Raw genomic sequence first — 22,155 nt, forward strand, 5'->3', positions numbered from 1 at the left:
AAACTGACACTCCAGGATTTAAACCAAAATAATTTATCATCTGCACACAGATAAGGCAAAGATTTGTTCTTGGGGGTGAATACATCCAAATCTGACATGTTTCTTATGAAAATGTTTTATTTATTTATATATATATTATTATATATTATAATAATATATAATGTATATAAAATATATTGTTATATATAATAATTTATTTATATAATACATATTTATTATATATATAAATATGAAAATAATGTTGTTAATTGTCACCGCAGTTTGAACTCTGAGCTGTTCACTCACAGCACCTGTGTCTCAGGAGCTCCCTTAAGGTTCATGGTTCTCACCTGATGAGGGTGCACAAGGCGATGCCTCCAGCTGGGGTGGGAGGGACAGTGATGGTCAGTGGCTATAAACTGGCAGGAGAGGGGCCAGTTGGGTCCCCTCGGGCAGGGCAGTTGCTGGCTGTGGCTGTCCCACCTTTCATCCCACCGAGGGGCTGCCAGCTCCTCAGAGGAGCAGGATGGAGTTGCCAGAAGTTGCGTTTCCTTTTTAAATGCTCTGAGAGATGATGATTTGACATTTGAACTTCTTCTCCCCTTGCTGTGGAGGGAGGGGGCGTGAACTCCCATTTGCAAGTAGTACCAGAGGTAGGAAGATGATGTGTCCAAGGGAGCTTTGGGGTTTTGGGAGGATTTTTGTTGGTGTTATTTTCAGATGGTGCAGGAAAGCTGAAAGGCTTTTTATGCACCTTGTGTCTTTGTATGCCAGTGGTTCCTCAGCCACACTTGCTGCTCTTGACCATGTTCTGGTTGCAGTCATTCACCATTCCATCATTCCCTTTTGTGCTTCTCACAATCACATCAGCCAAGACAGGACATGGTTCAATGCCTGTGTCTGTAGCTGGGGGTCAGAGGCACAGCCTGGTTTCTGCTGGAAGGGATCAGACCCCTGGACTGAGGTAGGATTTGAATCAAAAGACAAAGTTACTGTGTGGTCTCTTTGTTTATCCCATAACTATCTCAATGAGAACCATACAATCTCTGTAAGAGATTCCCTGGAGCCAGCTAAACTGGCCATGAAGTGACTTTTTCCTTGGTGGGGAATGAAGAGGAGACTTGGGCCATCCCTTCACCCCAGTGCCAGTGGTGGCACTGCATCCTGCCTTACAGGGAAATGCAGCCAAGGCTTCAGCCTGGACCAGGACCCAGGCTTGCAGGGGAAGCTGAAGTGGTTAAAGAATAGATGTGTGTTAGGTGTGTTTCACTTTTCTAAATTAAAGTGCTTAGTTGACTGGCTTGGGTTTTTTTTTTCAAAGAATAAGATAAAATCATTCCCTTCTATAAAATTAATATATTCAAGAATTTTTGTGGCAAATAAATTTTAGTCTTGGAACAGGGTTTGTTTGCAGAAGCAAGCTGTGGTGTTGGTTGCAGGGTTTCTTGTGGGGTTTTTTTCTCTCCATATATCCAATAAGGAACCAGAAAAACTCCATGTGACTTGCATATCTAATTAAAACTATTCAGCACAGCTTGAATTTACAATTTTGATTTCTTGCAGTAATCTGCTTGTGAACAATCTAGAGGCAAAGAGTTATTCATAGAAACTGTTGAGTAAATAATTTTCAGATAATGAAAACATTCAAAAAAGTCAAGATAGTTAATTAGTGAGCAGAAGAAATTAAATTAATTGAATGAATAATTCATAATGAATTATTTGCCCAGCTCTATTTTACATAGTGTGGAAGGTCTGAGGAAGAGCCAGTGTTTGAATTACCTCCAAACAGAAAACCACATCTCTATTTCTGCTGTGTTGTGGTTATTTATTGATGTGTAAAAACAAGCTGGGTGAGCCAGTCTATTTAATCATCTTACTCTTTTTGCTCTGTACTGTGAGTCATGCTGGATTTGAGACCATAGATGCTTTGCTTGCAAATGTGCATTAGGGAATATGTGTTACAAGACTCTTTTTTTTTCTTTTTTTTTTTAATAAATTTAAATAGTGTGAGAGAAGCATGATTAGAGCTAAAAATGTTCTGTAAAAGCTATAAATTAAGTAAATGGTACTGTAGCAATGGTTGCAGTTGACATGTGTCACAGCTTTGGCAAACCAGTCCTGGGTAATTTCATTTTGCTACTGAACAGAACTGTGTCCAAAAGATTCTGTGGTGGAGCTGAATTTTTTTTGCTTGGGGTTGGAGAAGGGTTTGCTGCTGCTTTCTTTGCTTGTTCAGTTTTTTGGGTTTTTTCCCTTAAAGAAAGAGAAAGCTTTGCTCCTCTGGCAGGTGGGGAGGGAACTTTTAATGACAATAGTGAAATATTGGAAACCTAAATTAGATTTGAAGAGCTGAATGTGGTTCTTCCCTGAGACTCAGAGGGCACTGAGTGTTCAGGGCTCACCTGTGTGTCCTTCTGTCCTTGTTCTCCCCTCACAGGGCTCTGGAGAAGCACAGAATCTCTTATCATAGAATGGTTTGTGTTGGAAGGGACCTTAAAGCTCACCCCATTTCAATCCCCCTGCCATGGGCAAGGACACCTTCCACTTATCCCAGGGTACTCTAAGCCCTGTCCAACCTGGCCTTGAACACTTCCAGTGATCCAGGGGCAGCCACAGCTTCTCTGGGAATGTGTGCCAGGCCTCCCCACCCTCACAGGGAAGGATTTCTTCCCAGCACGTGATCTAAATCTACCCTTCAGTGTAAAGTCATTCCCCCTTCACTACATGAGCAGTCCCTCTGCAGCTCTCCTGGAGCCCCTTCAGGCCCTGCAAGGGGCTCTGAGGTGTCCCTGGAGCCTTCTCCTCTCCAGGTGAGCACCCCCAGCTCTCCCAGCCTGGCTCCAGAGGAGCTCCAGCCCTGGAGCAGCTCCGTGGCCTCCTCAGGACTCGCTCCAGCAGCTCCACACCCAGGTGTTGGGGACCTGAATGCTCCTGGTGGGTCTGAGCAGAGGGAGAATCCCCTCCCTGCTGCTGCTGCCCACCCTTCCCTGGTGAGACCAGGACACAGGGCAGTTCTGGGCTGTCCCTTGAGCTTCTCATCCACCAGCACCCCCACGTCCTTCTCCTCAGGGCTGCATAACAACACTGAAAGGGCTTTCAATGTGATTTCCATTCCTTGTAAAGCCACAATGAGAAAACCAATCTCTGATTTAATGTCTATGGAGAAGTGAATATAATCATATAACTAGATAGGAGCCACATTTACTCTGGCTTGTAACTTGTGGCTTGAGGAAACCTGATTTGAGGTGGAATGGCATCATGCAGCAAAGAGATGAGTCTGATGCAGGACTATCCCAGGGAAGTTCATACTTCTGTTATCATCTCTGTGGAGAAATAGCATAGATTAAATGATCTGTTGGCCCACATTATCTGCAGTAGGAGTGGAAATGACTGAGGGTTTTTGATTGAAGCTATGGCTGTGCAAGTAGAGATAAGATAATTACAAAGCTGAGTAATACTATCCAGCACCACCCAGTATTTTCAGATAATCCTTTGTTATTCAGTTTTCTCTGTAAACTGAGCAATGCTAAATTACAGCTGTAAATCCCCAGTATATGTAGATATCGATAATATATGCACAGACATAAGGAAAGGAAGAGATTGCAAATTTAGTCAACTATTTAAAAAAACAATATTTTCTTGGGTATTTGAAAATGTTGGAGGAATTTGAATAGTCCTGGAAAAAACATACTGTGTTATAACAGGTGGGCATTTCTAAAAATGTCTTTGGGTTCAAGATAATTAAAGGTAGTTCCCATTCTACCCAGAGTGAGTCACTGAAGCCACAGCATGGACAGATGCTGTGCTAGAACTGCATCTGCCGTATTTTCACTTTGCTCTACTTCCTGTGAATCTGCTTAATCCAATGCTGAATTTCCATTAAGGAGCACTGATAACTCTTGGGCTAGTTTTTGCAATATTGGCAAATTTGATTCTGATTGTGAAGTCCTGACAAGTTCTAACTGAGGTAGAGGAACTGAAATGCAGAGTCAGAAAATCTAGGCCACTAATGGTTAAAATCAGGCCACAAATGATCCTTACTTATGCTTTATTTCTATGTACTTCCAAAGGCAGCTCTTTATTGCCAACCTACTGAAGCCCTTGAAACCTTTCCTAAGGCTTCCCCAGGACAGGAATCAGGCAGCAGGTGGGTTCTGTTATGCATTTATTTCAGGTCATCTCCACACTGGCAGGTAGAGAGCACAAACTGATGGGATAAGAAATACATGCTCTGACTGCAGGTGGTTGGAAGGGATGTGGCAAGAATGAAAAACCTAATTGTAACTGGTTGTGTTAGGGAGCCAAAGCAGGCTGGGATTTAAAAGAAGTTGTTGTGCATCACTGAACAGCCATTTAGATTTGACTGCAATAGCACGGAGTTTGTCATGGTGGTTTAGTTAACATGCTCAGTTTTGATGAAAAAGAAAGTGTCTTTGATCGCTCCGCAGAGAGAACAGTTCATATTGGAATTGTGCAGGTAGCTAATTCTGTGAGGTCATGTTCAGTGCCCCCCTGCACTGAAAAGTTGCTGAGTGGAGTAAAACCAGAAAACCCATGGAACTAGAGGGAGAAAAATGATTAAGATGTTCCCAAGAACACCATCTATTTGCTTCATATTCAGGATTGTGGATTCTGCCACCCTGTTTTACAGGATTGTTGCCCAAGATGATAGCTCAACAAAGGAAAGAATATGTTAAACTGCTTTAGCATATCACAGGGAAGATTTTACTCAGGTCTTTCCAAACCATGACAGATCCTGTGTTGCCACACTTTAGGGAAGAATATTGTCTGATCGCTTTTGAAATGCCATGTGTGCTGAGGCAGGGGCCAGGAGGAGGAGCCCTGCAAACACACTCCTCTATTGCCCTGTTTAGAAATCAATAGTGTAAAGACTTTAATCTATTTATCAGTAAACCCCACAGACCAGCATGGGACTGCAAGCTAGAAGCTGCTTTCAGAGTCACAGAGAGCTGTTCATCATTTGTCCTAGGAGTTCCAACCAACCCACATCTGTAACATTTTCTTCTCAGTCGTCCCAAGTAGTCTGGTAGGAAACTTTTCGTTGGGTGCTCTGCTGAGTACTTTCTGACACAGATATTTGTCAGAGGCAGATTTTTCTCTCATTCATTTTCTTAGGCTCAGCAGAGGCTGTTTTTCCCTCCCTTTTTGTTGGCAGGGGGCTGTTGTTTGCACAGGTGACTGGGGGAGGGGGTTGAACTGACAGTTAATCAACAGCTGGCGTCGTTCCTCCTTTGCTGCTCTGCAAAGGGCACGGTGTTAAATCAATTAAAGAGAAATCCAGATTGGTTTCAGTGAGTGGTTCATGTAGAGATATGGACTCTGGAGACTGTTCCTCCAGCCTTGCAATTCTTGGCTGTTTACCTCATACCTCTTTTCCCCAAGAGGTGTGAGACTGAAGTGCTGTAGCTGGTGCTGATCCAGTGCGTGGGAGCAGAGATGCTGCAGGATCCTCAGACAAGGGAAGAGTTCAAGCAGTGGCAGTGCAAGTGAAGAATCACTCTGCCTGGCAATATAAGTCTGAACATCTTTCTGGGACTCGCTTGTTGAGACGAAACAAGGCTGAAGCACTGGAGAATTACCTGTTTATTTCACCCTGAAAACACTTTGCAGAAGCAAAGCCAGAAAATGTAGGTAAAGCTGATGTAAGAATGTTGTAAGGGTTTGAGGTCTTTTTCCAGTAAATTTTGAAGTTTTCTGTGGGACTTCAGATCCCCATTTGTGCAGTTTCCACTTATGTGCAGGCTGACCTGACATATAATGGAGAAGTTTCACACTACATTTGTAACAATATCTCAAAGGATTCCAGTGTTTCCTAGGAAATTCTGGAACATCTCCAAGTGAAGAAAAGTGTGTTATGTCTGGATATTCTGTCTCTGGATCAGCTGTCTATGCTGGCACAGTTTACCATGGTGGAGGGGAGATAATATGTGGACTATAATAAAATAAATAAGTGACTGCTCTCAAAAGCAGCAAATGACTGACCAGACATGAATCCAGACTTCTAGGGTATGAACAGCCTGGACAGAACATGCTCATGTAAGAGCAACTGGCTTAATGTTTGAATGTTATTTTATCAGTCTTGGCAAAGTGGTAAATATAAAAACAAAATGATGGCAGTGAGAGGAGAAAGGGATTTTTTTTTTTTTTCTGATGTTTGGGAAAACAGCAGTTCCTTTCTGAAGGGTGTCACTGTGCACTCCAATAGCACCTTTTGTTATTCATTCAAGACATGCTGTGTATGCTTCTCAGACATTTTTATGTCCCCCTTTCCTAGCTGAATAAGAGCTTTTTTCCAACTGTATATTGGTATATAGTTGACCTATGAAGAAAAAATAATAATAGTAGTCCTGGTAGTCTATTACCAGGTATGTTAATGAGCTGATGAAGTTTTGAAATACAGCATCTCAAATGTCATACTCTTTATCTAGTTCTTAATACCTCTGCAGTTTCCTATTGCTATTTGATGATCAGTTTTTGCTGGAATATGTTTTGCAATTACAATAAGAGATTTAATGTTGTTTTGAACTCTGCCAAAGTCTGATTAGATTTTCTGTTTTGGCCTAAGTCATTTCTTTGTGCTTCAATTTTCTCTATATAAAATGCTCAGATTGCAGGGTTTTAGACTGCAGATCCTGGTAATTAACTGCAAGTCTGATTTTTAGTTCAGCATAAGGTTAACCAGCTTCCATAAAGCAAAATCCTATTTATTCAGAATGAAAGGATTATAGGGAAGACATAAAGTAGCAAAAGAAGTAGTTTATATACAAGTCTGGGTTATGAGGAAGTCATCAGCACTGACACAGAGCTCCTAATAGAAAAGCAATAGGTAATACCCCCTCAGGGCTCTAAGGAGTTCTGGTAGTAATTCCACATCACTCCCAGTCCATGGAAGGAACTTCTCCCCACAGATTCACTGTCTGCATTTATCAGTCACTGTGTAATCTCCTCAGGAAACAAACTCTGCTGCTTCTTACATCATTATGGAGAAACATTTCTTTTATCAGCTAACTCCCCACCTGGGGGAGGGCCCTGAATTCCCACTGGAATGTTGCAGATGGGCACTGCAGCATCCAAGCAAAGGCACCACTACTGCTGGATAAAAAAGTCTGAGTGTGACAAAGCTGAGCTGAGAAGAGAATATTTAAGGACATATCCCTGTTCTTAGGCCTTTTTCTGAACCCTTCCTCGGCAACAGGGAGGACACTGAACCCCAGGCTGGGTTTTGGTCTGCCCCTGTATGGGACATTTTTATCTTCTCAGCAGCCAAGATACATTAAACAACTTATTTATCAGTATTTCTGTACAGACCTGGTGGAGGCTGTGCTTGGTCCAGCATAGTAAGGAACAAGCCTGGCCTGGAGATCTTTACAGGACAATTTGACAAAAATGACAAAGGTGAGGAGGGAAGTAAGAGCCAAGAGCTACGGTGTGATTTGTACCAAGATAAACAGCCAGAGATGGGAGAAGCCTCAGGTTCTTGCTGGTTGTTTGTTCTGTAGGTCAAACAGCTTAGATTTTACTTCTCTGTTGAAGCTCCTTTTATATTTACTGAGAGATTTACTTCAGAATTCTGATGCATTTCTTCCTGTAGCTGTCACCTTTTGACATTTATTTATACTCTTCTGTATTAATGAAAGTCATTAAGTTCAAATTATATCATCTCGGTTAGGATGGGTGAAATAGCATAAATGTCTTTGTTCTTTCCTTGGATCCTGATTCAGTTCTAACTATCAGCATGTGTTTTAATCCTGATACTGCTCAAACCCAGTATGTTTTCAGTGCCTTTCCTGGATAGGTTTCTGTAAAATCGAAGCTACTCTGGTGTTGTAGGACTGAGCAGTTACTCAACCTCACTGTGCTTGTCACAGTGCTGAGCCCTAGAGAGCTCGAAAACCTGTCTCTTCATCCGACATGAATATCTAATTCTGCATGGATCTGTCTTTCACTGCAGAGAGATACAAATATTCTCAGCAATCCTACAAATAGATAGGAACTTTCTTGAAATTAGACAGGCTATTTTGTCAAGCTTTTTCTTTTCTTTTTTTTTTGTGTTCTTGTCTTGATTTGTTTCTGTTCTCCAACTACTTGACTTTTTGTGTTTATAACTCTTTTTTGCCTCTTCTTTCTCCTCCTGTGAAACACTACCTGTCTGTCCCCTGGTAATGTGTAGAATTTATGCCAGAAGCTGCTTCTTCAAAGATGTGTCTATACAAAAATTCTCAGGTGGGTATTGCTCTCCCTTGATGTAGTCCTCTCTGCAAAAATAAGAAAATTGTGCTTTGTCATTCCCAAAGACCAAGACAGATCTCTCTTTTTCTAAAGAATATCTTTTAAATCACAGTCACTTTGAATTCCTGTATTTCCTTTGTACCTGCACACTTCCCAGCTCTCCTGTCTGACAGCAGCAGGTAAAGCTGCTCCCCTCTAACCTTTGAAGCGAGTGAGGGAAGAAGTGAAGATGAGACCTGAGGTGGTGATGGGAGATAGGGGTGATGGGAGGACAAGGTGGCCTTGCCTTGCTTGGGAGGCTGTAAAGACACAAAGCAGCTCCTGTGCAGAAATCTTGTTTTCAGTGCTGAGCTCTGGTGGAATTCCCAGCTATGCCAAGCTCTGAACAGCCCCTGGTGCAGCAAAGAACCAAGGTGTCCTCCTTGCAGGCGAGAGGCCAGCAGAGACCTTTGTCACTGGGCATGTGTGGAATAAAACACTGGAGGTGTGCTAGGGCATGAATCACAATGATAAAACACTCTTAGTCATGCTGTCCCCACTGCACATTGAGAACTTGGTTTGACACAGCTGGGGAAGTACTACTGTATAACATTCCTTGTGAGAAATCAGCTCTAGGGACAGCCATGTGGTGACAGGGACACGCTGGGGTTGGGACCTCTGTCCTTCAGGACACACAGCAGAGTCAGAGCAGCTTTCAGTTCCAGGACAGCTTGCAAGCATGCAGGTAACTCTAGTCAGAGAATTAACTTTAATTTGATTTCTGCACTGCTGATCTGGGTACACAGTTGTCACCTGCATAAAAATGGTAAAAGGAGAAACTGAGATCCTATTATGATATTAAGCACTTGATCAAACAGAAGTACTTCTGGTCTCTCTTCATACACACCAAAACCCCAGCAGAGGAGAAAACTACTTTGCAGTCTTGTCACAAGAGTAGAAAAGGAAGCTTTGTTTGTTCTAGTTTTTTCTGTCCAAGTTAAAAAATTTGGGGCATCTGAGGCTTGCTAAAATATTTGGGAATACCTTGGCTCAAATAATAAATGGTAACAATGATACCTACTGCTTTACAATTAAAGTGCTTATTGTGTCCATTAGTAATGATATTTCAGATCTTTCAGTTAACACAATATGATGCCAAAGATGCTCTCAGCAAGATGAAATTTTGAAGTTCTGGAGTGAAATCTGACATCTTCCTTGGCAGTGGCCCCGCCACCCCCCTTGTTTAGAGGTGAGTCACAAACCACCTCAGTAAAGTGTGAATAAATGGTGTCACTCCAAGCCACTGTGAAGATCTAAAAGCACTCAGGTGATGTGAACAACAGCCTCAAAAACAGGCTTTACTGATGTTTGTCACCACAAAAGCCCCTAAAATGATCTTTGTCTAAGGTATAAGCAAGACCATTTCTGCTGCGGTTTCAAATGAAGATATGACAGATTTTACTGTTTCCTATTAAGTGTCAACAGCATCACTTAGATGAGAAATAGTGAAGTAATAAAACCTCAAACCTCAATAACCTTACAAATCTTGGTGGTTAGAATTGAATTTTACAAAAATATTTGATTTTTGATTATATTTGAGATTTTTTTTTCTGAACTAGTATACTCAGTTAATCTTCCTAACCAATAAACACACCAATTTATATATTTCCTGGTTTCAATTTTTTTGTTTTTACCAATATTATAATTAGAGACAAAGTAGTAAAACTTTGGGGGCTTTTGTGTTTAGAAAGAGTTCCTCAACATGCAGCAATGTGGTGATGTCTTTGTTGGTAAAAAAAAAACTAAGAATATGGGTTTGGTCATTCATGTTCATCTTAAAATACAAAAAGTATTCACACTTTAATATTGTATCATATAAATAGACATCTATAGCTCTGCATACATTATTAATACTGCTTTATTGCCTGTGTTATTGGTTTCACTACTGCCTCTCCTCTTGGGAAGTCATGCAAAACACAAAGGCTGCACAAATGTCCACATTGCAAGAGCCACTATATACAGAGCAAATAAGATTGCACAGGTACAAATATCCACTGGAACAGCTTCCTGCAATTCATGTAACGTAATAAAAACAGTCCACAAATACAGTCCTCCTAGCAACTAATATTAGTCCAAGTATTTATTTTTTTAACCTACTATGCTTGTGCTGCTATTTGAATATTAAACAAAACTGTATTCCTGTATTTTCTGACAAGAAAACAGAATTTTTGTTGAGAAGAAACAGAGAGCATTAAATATGACTCAGGATAAGTAGCACAGATGCACAGTAGATGCTAAGGGGGTCTAGAACTGAGTCTGTGGGATAAAAGCACTGGAGACAGGATTATTTTCATAAGTTACCTTGTGTCAGCCACAGACTTAGGGCTTAGGAAAGCTGAGGCCAAATGAAGGGAAAGTGGCAGTGATGAAGGAAGGAGCCCTGGCCTCAGACAGCCCCCAGCAGAGACACCTGCACATGCACCATTGCTCCTCTGCTGTGCTGCCTTCAGCTGCTGCACAGGGTGCTCCTGTCCCAGCTGCTTCCCTTTGGGACCTCCCCACCCTGATTTATAAGGACAAACACTTTTTGATGTCCCAGGATTTCCCTCAATGTTTAAAAACTTATTACTGGGTGTTTGGGTGGCTTTCTTAATAAGTTCACTAGGTTGAAAGTTTTTCTGTCTCTCTCCCACGTGCCTCACAATTCCTCTAGAGCTGTTGTTTCTGCTTTATTCCAGTTGTAACCTTCTGATCATCTGGGCTTTAAAGTTCCTGCACTAAACTGAAATGGGTTTCTTTAAGGACGATTATGAAGCTTTCAGGACCAACTGGTCACAGCAACCCTTCAGATGCTTTATTTCTGGCAGCTGTACATTCACCTGGCTGTTATTTGGCTCTCTTCACACCTGTTTTCTACCTCTGTGAGGATTTCTTGCATCTCTGTGTGTCCGTGGCCCATCCTTTTTGTGTCCTGCCCCAGGGATGCTCCCATCCATCGGAGCACACCTCATACTGGCTCTCTGCAGGCCCCAAGAGCTGCTGAGAGAGGGTTTTGTCCTCCAAAACAAACTTCTGGGTGCTGCCCTGGTTGGTTCCTGGGCGATGGCAGCTGGCACTGCAGCGCTTCCTACTTCAGCCTCCTTGTTCTGCAAGGGTGAGCTACTGCCTTCCTCAGGATTTGGAAAGGTGGCTCCCTTCCCTGGCAGGTGTTCCAGCATAAAAGGAGCTTTCTGTAATGAAACAGAAGCAGGGCAGAGCTTTGTAAAGGTCTCGGTGAGGCTGACACCTCGTGCTCAGGAGCAAGTGTTCCGACTCCTCATTCCTCCCCCTGTCAGCATCGATAAGCCTCTCGTACCTGACGTGAGCTTTTATTGCCCTTGACTGCTCTCCATTTATACAAAGGTTAAATCTTCCCCTCTGTCTGTGCTTTAGAGCAATATGCTATTTAGAAAACAGTGCTTCCATTGAATACCATAAAGGCAGGCACATCTGGAGTAGTTGTCGGGGCTTTAGGGGTTTCTTTTATTTTATTTTTCTCCCTCTCAGCAATAGGTCATGGAGTAGGTGCAACTTAAACTTTTCATGTTCTGACATGCTACAATTACCCCTGCAGCAGGGGAGACCCAGGAGGATCAGCACAGTGCAAGTCTGTTGTATTTAGAGATATGCCCATCAAAAAGTGGGGAGAAAGTGATACCTTTTAAATGATCTAATGGGTGTTTTGGTCTTTATGTTCCCTATCACCAAGGGGGCACGTTTCAGGCAGCACTGTCAAATGGCTCACTTGCCATGGAGGTGTGAATGGGGATTGTCTTACTCTTCATTGCAATAGGACAGAAGACTTTGACTGGCATCTCTGGGAGAGAGAAAAATCCCCCTGTGCACTCCCTTGGCTCTTCCTTGGGCACAATCCCGAAAGGCCTGGCTTCTGTCACTGGCTGGGAAATGAACCTTTCTCGGTTTTCACAAGCACTATCCATGAGAGCAGCTGCTATCCCAGTTCAAGTGCAGTATTTCTGTTCAGGATGCACTGGTTCTGTGAGCCTGAACACTTTGTGGTAGGAGGGGGTGAGGACAGAACATTTTTAATCATTTCAAATTACCTACCAGACGCCGGAATTGTACCGCAGCATTTGGATGGCTCTCCCTCCTCTAACAACACACTGTGTGTGTACCTTTACTGCCATATTCTTTCCTTTTCAGCTCCCTGAAGCCTTTCTGCCCTGCTTCTTTTTCTTCCTGCAGGAAACAGGATCTTCAGAGGGTTTTCTGAAAGCTCTTTGTATTATTAGCGAACATGTACAGGAAAACCCTCAGGTTATGTTCAACTCCTGGTATCCTTCACTTTAGATTTAAGAAATTCCCTTAAACTCTCATTAGTGAAGACCTTCTCATTCCTATAAAAGTTTAAAGAAAATCTTTGTCTCATCAGAGATTTAACACAGCTCCTCAGCGTGGCTGGAGAAAGCAGATTCTTTGTGCTTCTCTGTTCATTCTGGAGCAAAGACAATTGTTACGAAAATGTGTCTTTATTGATGTGACCCTCGGGTTCCCTCATCACTTTTCGACTTATTACCTTTTCCTTTCTGCTGCTTTCTGCAAATCTTTTAATTGATGGGAGGGGAAAGGAAGGTTTTGATTAAACACTGATGAATCCAGGCAGGATTACTTCATTTCCCTCTGCACCGTGTGAGCTGGGACTGGCAGAGCACACTCTGTGTTCCTGCTGCTTTCTCACCTCATCAGGCCCCCTCTACAACAGGGGCATTTTAGTCATGTATTTTTAAGCAGAGTGGCATAAAAAAGATAATTTAGGTATCTGTGTGCAGCACAGTTTGTTAAACTTATTTATTTGTGGATTTAAAACTATTTATGGTTTGTCCTTTTCAATTTTTCTCTTCAAAAAACTGAGTTATGATAAAAGTTTAGACATTTTCTCACACATAATTAAGATAAGAAGCCAAGAAATCTATATGACAACGAAAAGAAAGTAAAAGAGTGAGAATTTAATTGTTATTGTTTAGGAAAGCCCACAGTTTCCATTAGAGAAGTTTTGGGGGCCCATTATGCTAAGGCTTTTGAATTTTGAATGAATCTTACAATTCAGATTCTACTAAAAAATAAAATGGGGGGGGGAAAAAAGTTTTGTGTACCCTCTGTTATTCCTGAGCAGACAGCTGCCTTCCCTATCAACTCTGATGCTTGGTAGTTAATATATATATATATATATATATTTTATATATATATATATATATATTATATATATATATCTCCTATACCTGACTTCCTTTTTTAAAATTCTTTCTCCTTTCTTTCTGTATTCTTCTATCTTCTTTTTCTTTCCTTGTTTTATATTTTTTTCAACTTCTTTTCTTCTATGTTTTTCCTTTCCCTTCCTTTCTCTTCTATTTTCCATTTTCCTTTTCCTCCTCCCTTTCCTGAAGCAACTGTCAATCTAAAACAAGCAATGAGCATCCCATATACCTCCCTGTAGTTCCTGTCTTGCTTAAAAAAATATATTTAAAAATTTCTCTTTGTTTTGTAAAGGTATTGGATATAGCTGTGGCTTCAATGAATTTAAACCAAACACACACAAAAAGTAGTGCACTGTCTCCTCCACTCCATGGCTGGGACTTAGAGGCTGTCTCAGACAGCTTTTAACAATTCAAGGTCTTAAACAGTTCTTGTTGAACACCCATTAACTGACATTTCAAAGATGGTGTAAAGTGCAAATGCCTAAATCTTCCTAAAAAGCCAGCTTTGACCTGTCTGAATTTGCTACCAAATGCCTGAGTATTTAGAAACATCATCAAAAACCTCAAATGCCTCATGGTGCCAGAACTGTAGAAATGTTTTAGCTATGCTGTAGTCAGAATTTAAACTGTGGTTATTCAGGAGCTCATGATGGACTTAGTTTTGAGTTTCAATCAAATCATGATAGTTTAGGCTAAAGAAAGAGTAAAAATCATGGCAGGATTTTGGGAGAAAAGGAGACTTGAAAACTCCTCAGAACACAGAATGCTGGAAGAAATCCCACTAATGAGAAGTGCAGGTACACTGTTCTCAATGAATAATGTATCAAAAAGAATCACTGCTTTTCACATTGCCTTATAAATAATGGGGTTTATCACGTGTGGGGGCCCATTCACAGATAAATAAATCAGTGCGTGGTTAAGAGCTGCTGTGGAGTTCCAAAAGCAGAGTTTTGCATTAAAAAAAATGAGCTTTCATTGGCTGTGAACTCCTAGGATGCAAAAGATGCTAAATGTTGCAGCATTGGTAGCACAATCTCCCACAAATTGATTTGCTTTTTGTTTATCCTGGGGTTTTTTTAGAGTTTTGCCTCAAAAGTGAAGATGAATTTCTGGCTTTGTGGTTCATTCCTGTCTTAAAAATGATACAACTTCAGTGTGCTACACCTGTGTTCAAGTGTGCCAATTATTTTTCATATGGGATTCCAAAATACAAAATGAAGTTATTTTGGGGCTTGGTCACTGGAGGTTGGCTGTTGAGGTTTTTGTAGATACTTGGCACTGGTTTTTCTTATGAAATTTCTCTCAATTCCATCAGATCTTATTTATTTTATTTACACAGACCCATTATAAAATTATGTAGAACATGAAAGTTTCTAAGGCCCTTGTTCCCTTAATTAAACAATTAACTTGCTGTTTTGGATTTGATCAAGAAATGATTGAACATGACAGACTGTCTCCCCTCTGGAGCACATAACTGTGTCAGGGTCAATCGTGTTTCCTTTGGAGTCAGAGGGAAAGGGGCTTTCTCATAAATTAGAGCACACTCCTGATTTGCAGTAGTAAATACCATACATAACTGATTTTGTAATGTTCTTATAAGATAAAAAAAACAACTAATCAATCGATAACTTAATATGTCAGCAAGGTGTTTATTTAAAAATCAGATTACAACAAACTGAAAAGGCCCATGAGCTGAGAGGATTTTTTCAATGATTTAAGGAAATGATAAGAAAGTAGCTAACATGGAAGAGCCTGGCAGGAGGGATGGAGCTGTAAATCCTTGTGCTTCCCCTCGGGATCCAAGATGTGCCTGGCCTTAGGGAAGGATGGGGTGGCTGCTGATGTTTTGGAGGCTGTGGAGGGAAGGATTTCCAGCCTGGCTACTTCTCCTAGCCCTGAGGAGTGCTTTGCCCAGGGGATGTGACACACCAGGGTACTTGCTCCTGAAACCAAGAGTGTCACCAGGGCAGTGCTGCTCTGCTGTCACTGGGTCTGTCAGCAACAGGGGGCACAGAAAGCTGCATTAAACCAAGCAGTGCAAAGTGCCAGAGCAATCAGGAATCTGCCACCCCACCCACTTTATGTGGAAAACAATTGCTAAGCATCCTGTGGGTAGTTTGCTCTTCCTTGCTTCAACTTCCTGCTGCTGAAGGCGTTGTTGATTTTATTCCCAATTTTATTATTACTTATTATGGTTTTAGACTATTTGCTAGAAATAAACATGCTCCTTATGCACTCTGAAATGAATAATTTTTAATGGTGCTTTACCAGAAACCAAAGACTCTCTACAGCCACTTCTGCTCTACTGGAAAGAACACCCATCATATTGGCAGTTGTCCATAAGATGTTTGCAGAAACTGAGTCATTTGCATATTGGAAACTGTTCATTGATACATTAAATAACATTTTATTGTGGACATCTGGTCTGCTAAAAATCTGCCAAAGTTTGTAGCAGATAACTGCAGCAATTCAGATTTATAGAAGGAATCTGTTCTGAAAATATGTTAGAATACTGCCCCTCTTTCATTTCGAGCTTTTAGACATTATTGTGCAAAAGCTGCTCCTGTTAAGAGTCTGAGTCTTCCCTGCAGAACAGCTTCTTGTGTTTGTTCCTAAGAACCTGATAAAGAAGAAAGGCCTTTCTGCATCTCCGTTGCTGATTTCAGTTATATCCAGAGCAAAGAACAAGCCTGTGCTAAAATATGTTAGGGCTAAACATAATAAATAAAAATTAACTTTCCAGCTAAACCAATCTATGGCTGTGCACTCTGTAAAATTACTAAACTGAACACATATGCTTGAGCCTGCCTACAACATCTGTAGGTTCTGTAGGAATAATTTAAATTCACTCTCTTTATTTCAAATATTCATTAGTTTAGACTTGTGCATTTTACATTAGAATAATTACTTACTTCACCAATTTATTTATTTTAGGTGAAATTCAGTGGACTGTTCTTTTATGAAAATAAAAATGTGACTCAGCCCAAGGGAAGGAAGGCTTGCTTTTTTTTTTTTTTTGTTTAAGTTGATGTTTGATGTACTTCTAGTTGAGGCCAGTTTCAGATGTGTTAGTACATCCATGCTGAATTGTATTTTGACATGTCACTGTCAAACAGCCCAGGGTTTCTGTCAATTGGGCTGTATAGAGCAGTAATTAATTCTGTTCTAGAAGTGTCAGTGGCTGAGAAATTCCTGAGTTGGAGCTCAGCCTCTGCACTGTCCGTGTTTGACTGGCACCAGTTTCCCCCTAATAACAAGGAGAGGATGCTGGCTCTGTGTGCCTTTTGGAGAGCACTATTGACAAGGACCAAAAGGCCAAGCCCTGCTTTGACACACACAAAATAAATGAGTTACCTTTAACAGGGATTAAAACCCCCCATTTTGCATATGCGTCTGGGAGAGACCTAGCTATAATGAGCACTAATGTGGCTCCAGCCCGTGGAACTGTGTGATTCTTTAAAGTAAATGTGGTTTCTGACAGGAGCCTTTTCTGACTGAGCCCTTTCAGACCTGCCCTGGCAATGGGCAAGAGCCCGGGTGCAGAGTGAGCCCTTGGAATGGTTGTTTCATCAAGCCATGAACAAAATGACCTTTTGCTTGGGGTAGGTCTTGTATGAGTTGGGATTCTCACCCCTTTGCCACCTTAATTATAGTTCTCTGACACTCTTTCACCTTCCCTGATGAAAATTACCCCATTTAAGTATTGCATGGATATGTTGGGTAACTGAAGTTCAAAACCAGTCTGGGTTTATTTTCACTCCATTTTCATGAAATTGAAAAGGATGGCACCAGGAACGCAAAATGGCCAATGCTGCATGTTTTAAAAACATGTCATTTAATCACCCTACAGACAGCAAACATGGCTGGAAGAGTCCTAACTAAAACTGTGCAAACTATTTAAAACACCGGCCAGACACGGTGTCAGGTTATTTCGTTTCAGGCGTTATTTCAGCTTGAACCTTTCCATGTGTTCTTTAACAAAGTGTCAGTGGTGTGAAACTCCAGCCTATTTCAGGAAAAGCCAGCCTGATCTCTGACTCTCTGTGACAGCCACTGACAAACAAATATTTTCTTCCTTTTTTGTCTTTTTGGTAGGCCATTTCTGCCTCCATCATGTTAAATGTTCCTTTGACTCAGGAACAGTTTTATTGTATGCCAGCAGCAGTGTTGTGAACTTAATTTTTTCTAATTTGACCAGCTCTGTGACTATCCCATTGAAAAAGGAATCAAGATGTGAGGGAAGAAATGGGTTCTTTTCCTGATTTGAAGCTGGTTTTATTTTTTCCTTTTGTTGGGATTTATTTTATTTTTTTTAAGAGTGGGGGAGTGCTTTTTTGTTGTTTGTTTTAAAATGTTAATGTGTTTTGAGTTTTTTATGGTGTCTTTTGTGGTTTTGTTTTTGTTCTTTTTTTTGTTTGATTGGGATTTTTTGGTTGTTTTTGTTTTGGTTTGTGTTTTTTGTTTGGTTAGGGTGTTTTTGTTCATTTGGGGTTTTATTTTTTTTGGTGTGGAATTTTTCTGTTTTGGTTTCTTTGGTTTGTTTTTTTTTGTTTTGTTCAGCTCTCACTAGTCAAATGTTCTCTGATAAAATGCCCTTAGCAAGGGAACATTTTCAGTACAATCACATCTTTCTCATCTTAAGAGTGGAATTCCTTGAATTTTAGGAAGAAAAGTGGTTTGATTTCCCTTCTTGATCAGAAATAAGCAGTAGCACTGCATTTTGCTGGATGCAGGTTGATGGTAACTAGGAGAGAAATGCCATCTTGGTTCCTTGAGGTTCTTCTGGCTTGTGAGGGATAAGGCAGAATGGATCTTATTGAACTCTTGGTTTGGGAGCAATCAGGACCCTGCTCAGTCTTTGCTCTTTTATTTTACCTTGCACTGAAACATTTGATTAGCAGTATGTCACTTGTTGTAAAACTGTTAGAATATTTTTGGGTTATGATTTTCTTCCCTCCTTTTTCTGGTCCTTAATTTGTTGTCTCTTTTTCAGTGTGGTACTGTAGGCTTTCAGGATCTCATGATAGTTAAAGTATTTACTGCAGAGTTATTTAACTTTTCCAGCATGACTGAAGATATGCATTTTAATAATCTAGTTTTTCTTGTGCAGCTGGCTGATTTTTCTTGCACTTAGCCCCGTGGCAGAGAAATGACTGTCTGAGTCAAGGATCTCCCAGAAATGAAGAGCTGCAAGCACATTCCTTTGGCACAGGTGCAGGAGGAGAACAGAATTGTTGTATCCCAGGCTGTACACACAGCTACACCATTGCTGGTTCTCCCTCCCAACCCAGGACAGGTGAAAGTGTCTCACTGTAGGCAGGAGGGTTGTTTCTGCCAGAGCATCTCCAAAAGGAGGGGGAAGCAGAAGGGTCTGTGCTCACTTAGGAAGTTGAATAAGACTTGTAAAGCGTGGTAGGAAGAGACTAACCAGGGCTCACATCCAGCAGCTTTGCAACCGTGCTTTCATCCAGGACTGCTGGAGGCAGTTTGGTTGAAATAGCTCCTGAAAATACAGACATCTCCCAAACTACTTGTTTAAAATCTGCCTCCAGTAAAATTTACTCCCCACAGCTCCTATTACCTCTTCTATCTCATCCTTCTATCTCATCCTCCTTGCCTCCAAGTATCTCACTGGGCATCGCTGCTGACGCATCATCAAGAACAGCAGAATGCTGTCCTGTGTATAAACCCTGGGGAGCCCCAAGCCTCACAAAAACACTGTTTACAGCCTGTTCATGGATTCACAACTGCTGCTGAGCCACCAGGAGCTAAAACCTCCCATCATTTTAATGTAAAATGAGATTCTGTAGAGTGAAGTTTGTACCCCTGTGTCAGTACATTCTTTAATCTAAACTTGATTCATCGATCAAGCTGAGGGTGAATCAAACAGTGAAATTTCCCCTAATACTTTACCCTTGCCTTGGCATTTTGGAGCCTCAAAAGCTGAACAGTATGTTGAAAATTTGGCAGATAGGCTTTTTTATTCAAAAACTGCATTGAGCCCCCACACCAAGGACTCCTCTAAGCAAGGAGAGAAAAGGGTAGGATTTTACATTCAGCATGTGAAAGTGGGCTTTTTGTAACTGTAAATTCTGGAAGGTTTCAGGCTTAATGTAAGACTGCCATAGAGTGGTGAGTTTGTTCTTCACAGTAAATTCTACTGCAAGCTATGCAAGGGCAGTCGAAATTTTTCCAACAGCAAGTTTTCCCATCACAAAATAGCAATTCATTGAATTACAATATGTGTTGGGACAGGGTTGAATGGTTAAGACACGGCTTTCTGTGCTCCTCTTTTCTCAGAGGAAGTAGCCCTTGAGATCCCGATGTCAGGCGGCTGTTACAGCAGGCTCTGAGCTCAGCAAGCATTTCCAATCTTCATTCTCCCACTCCCTCTTCCCCCTCCACTGAAATTGTGCTCCCTGTTCACAATATTGCTGAGCTGTCTGTAATGATAAATGATGTGCCTTTCTTTAAATTTCCTTTCTGCTCAGTACTAGATATTGGCCGGCTTGGATGTGTGTTCTGGGTGGATAAATTACTTTGGCAAGTCATAGAGAATTTATGCACATGGCAACAGATGGACCCTGTGTACTAGAATTTTTCTCTGTTGTTCTAATTACATAACTTGATTTTACCTGAGGCAATTACATTTTCATGAGCAAGGATCAGTTGCTGGTTTTTGGGGTTCTGTTTGGTTTTTTTCCTTTCGGTTTGGTTTTTGTTTGGTGTGAAATATGAACCCCTACACTGAATGAAATTTTGGTCTCAAACCTTGTTATAGGCCAAAGTAAAACTGGGCCATTACTCAGCTGCACATCACCCTTTAGTGAGCATCGATCTTTTCACATTCATGACTTGTGTTGTCAAGTGGATCTTCAGAGTTTCAGAGAATAGAGCCCGGGGTTTCTTTCTTGATGAGGATTACTGGTGTATGGCAAAGATAACTGTACAGAACATCTGGGAGGAATTCAAAATATCTGCAACCATGCTAGAAATGAACATGTTGTTGTTCCTAATTTAGAAAGTAGTCCACCTTTGATAGTCAGAAAGGAGTTTTCCTTATTTCATCCTGTCACTGTGCTTTTGTTTCAAAGGAGTGGTGAAAGTAGAGCTTTGTGTAGAAAAGAAAAATAATTTCAGAGCAGAGCATGAGCCGAGCAATGGATCAGTTTCAGCTTGCACTGAACTGCTGACACTTCTGTCACTGCCTTTGTCCTTGCTTAGACAGTGTCCTCAGTTGTGCTTTGGTGACAGCATATTTTCATGCAGCTAACTCTAAGAATCCTTTTGGAGAAAGCTGCTGCTCTTTCTGTTAGGATTCCCTAGCACTTGGTACTTGCACAGACAATTGAAATAACTTTTAAGGAAACATAAACAAATGTTTTGTTTACAACTTGTGCTTGGTTAGGACTTCCAAAAAGCATTATGTTTTCTTTTCAATCCTGACAGAATACAGGAAGAATATCTGAAGATGGAGAAGGGAATAAAGAGTCAGGGTGTTTCTTCAGTCCATCCTTTATGGTTTAGTCTGTTGCTGGGCTAAAGTAGCTACACTGGAGGTGAAGGCTGAGGGAAGAAAATCACATTTCTCTAGGATAATCCTAGGGATGGGTTAGGGTACCAATCCTACTGTCAGGGTCTGGACTGGAGGGGTCCCCAGGGAGAGGCACAGGTGGAGCTCAGGTGGCAGTCAAGGGCTGATGGCCTGAGTTAAAGGTGGCCAGGGCCAGCTTCTCCCAGCTCCTCTCCCAGCACTCAGGGCTGTCCTGGCAGAGCAGCCCCCAGGGGCTCTGACACGAGCTCCTCCTGTGACAGTGCCCTCTGTGTCATCTTCTAGTGCTGGAGCATGGCTCAAGGACCTTGGGCCCTTGCTCAGCCCTTGAAGAAATGCTCTGCTAAACAAAGCCAGCTGAGCATTTCCCTACATCCACATAAAACAACAAAATATTCAATCCACACATTGCAAGTGATAGCTGTTTTCTGCCTTTTTTTTTTTTCATTTCCCCAGTAAATATTCTATTCAAATACACAGTATTATGCAAACATATTTCTGTCTGAGTAATATTTCTGCTATACCAGGATAGCATGTGCCTGTAGCTCCCCCTCTCCTGAAATCCACAATTGCGACAGCACGGTTTTTAATTCAAACAGTAAATCCCCACTCCTATAAATCCTTCCCTGCAGCTCCCCCCTCTCCAGAATAACAGTACTGTAAATAAGTGGCTGGTCTAAAAAAGCGTAGGTGGTGCATAATATTAAAAACAGTAACTTGTTGAGCGGAGCTATTTAAAAAAAAATCTGAGTGCCACATAATAAAGGTACTATCAGCAAATACCAGCCTAGCATCTCAGCTAGCTTTACTGGGCTGTGAGTTATTGCTGTGGTCAATAGATCTCTTTTCTGTAGCATTCTGCTTATGTAGGTGATAAATCTTACAGTCTTATGGGAATAGGGTCAGGCTTCTGCTACTCTGCCCCATTATTTTTCTCCTTCATCATTTAGAAAACTGCTGGACTGGACCGTTTTTGGTGCAGTGACTTTTTGTTCAGGTACATGGTAAATTTTATTGTGCATATTAAATTTTACCTCAGACCACATTTTAACGTCCAGCTTGATAGAAGGTGAAACGGAAATATAATCTTAAGCAAAAGAGCAAATAAACAGGAGAAGCAGAAAACAAATGCTATTTTCA

General features: G+C 41.2%; 1 long non-coding RNA gene across 1 annotated transcript in view; it reads left to right on the forward strand.

Moving 5' to 3' along the window:
• Positions 1–367: 367 nt before the first annotated feature.
• The window catches only part of LOC147650025 (uncharacterized), a 73,690-nt gene continuing 51,902 nt past the window's right edge, over positions 368–22,155 (forward strand). Inside the window, exon 1 of the long non-coding RNA XR_015277272.1 lies at positions 368–632. This is a non-coding gene — a long non-coding RNA (uncharacterized LOC147650025). The remainder of the gene's footprint in view (positions 633–22,155) is intronic.

The sequence above is a fragment of the Cyanistes caeruleus genome, chromosome 17, assembly GCF_971803275.1.
Source record: "Cyanistes caeruleus chromosome 17, bCyaCae1.hap1.1, whole genome shotgun sequence".
Classification (NCBI taxonomy): Eukaryota; Metazoa; Chordata; class Aves; order Passeriformes; family Paridae; genus Cyanistes; species Cyanistes caeruleus.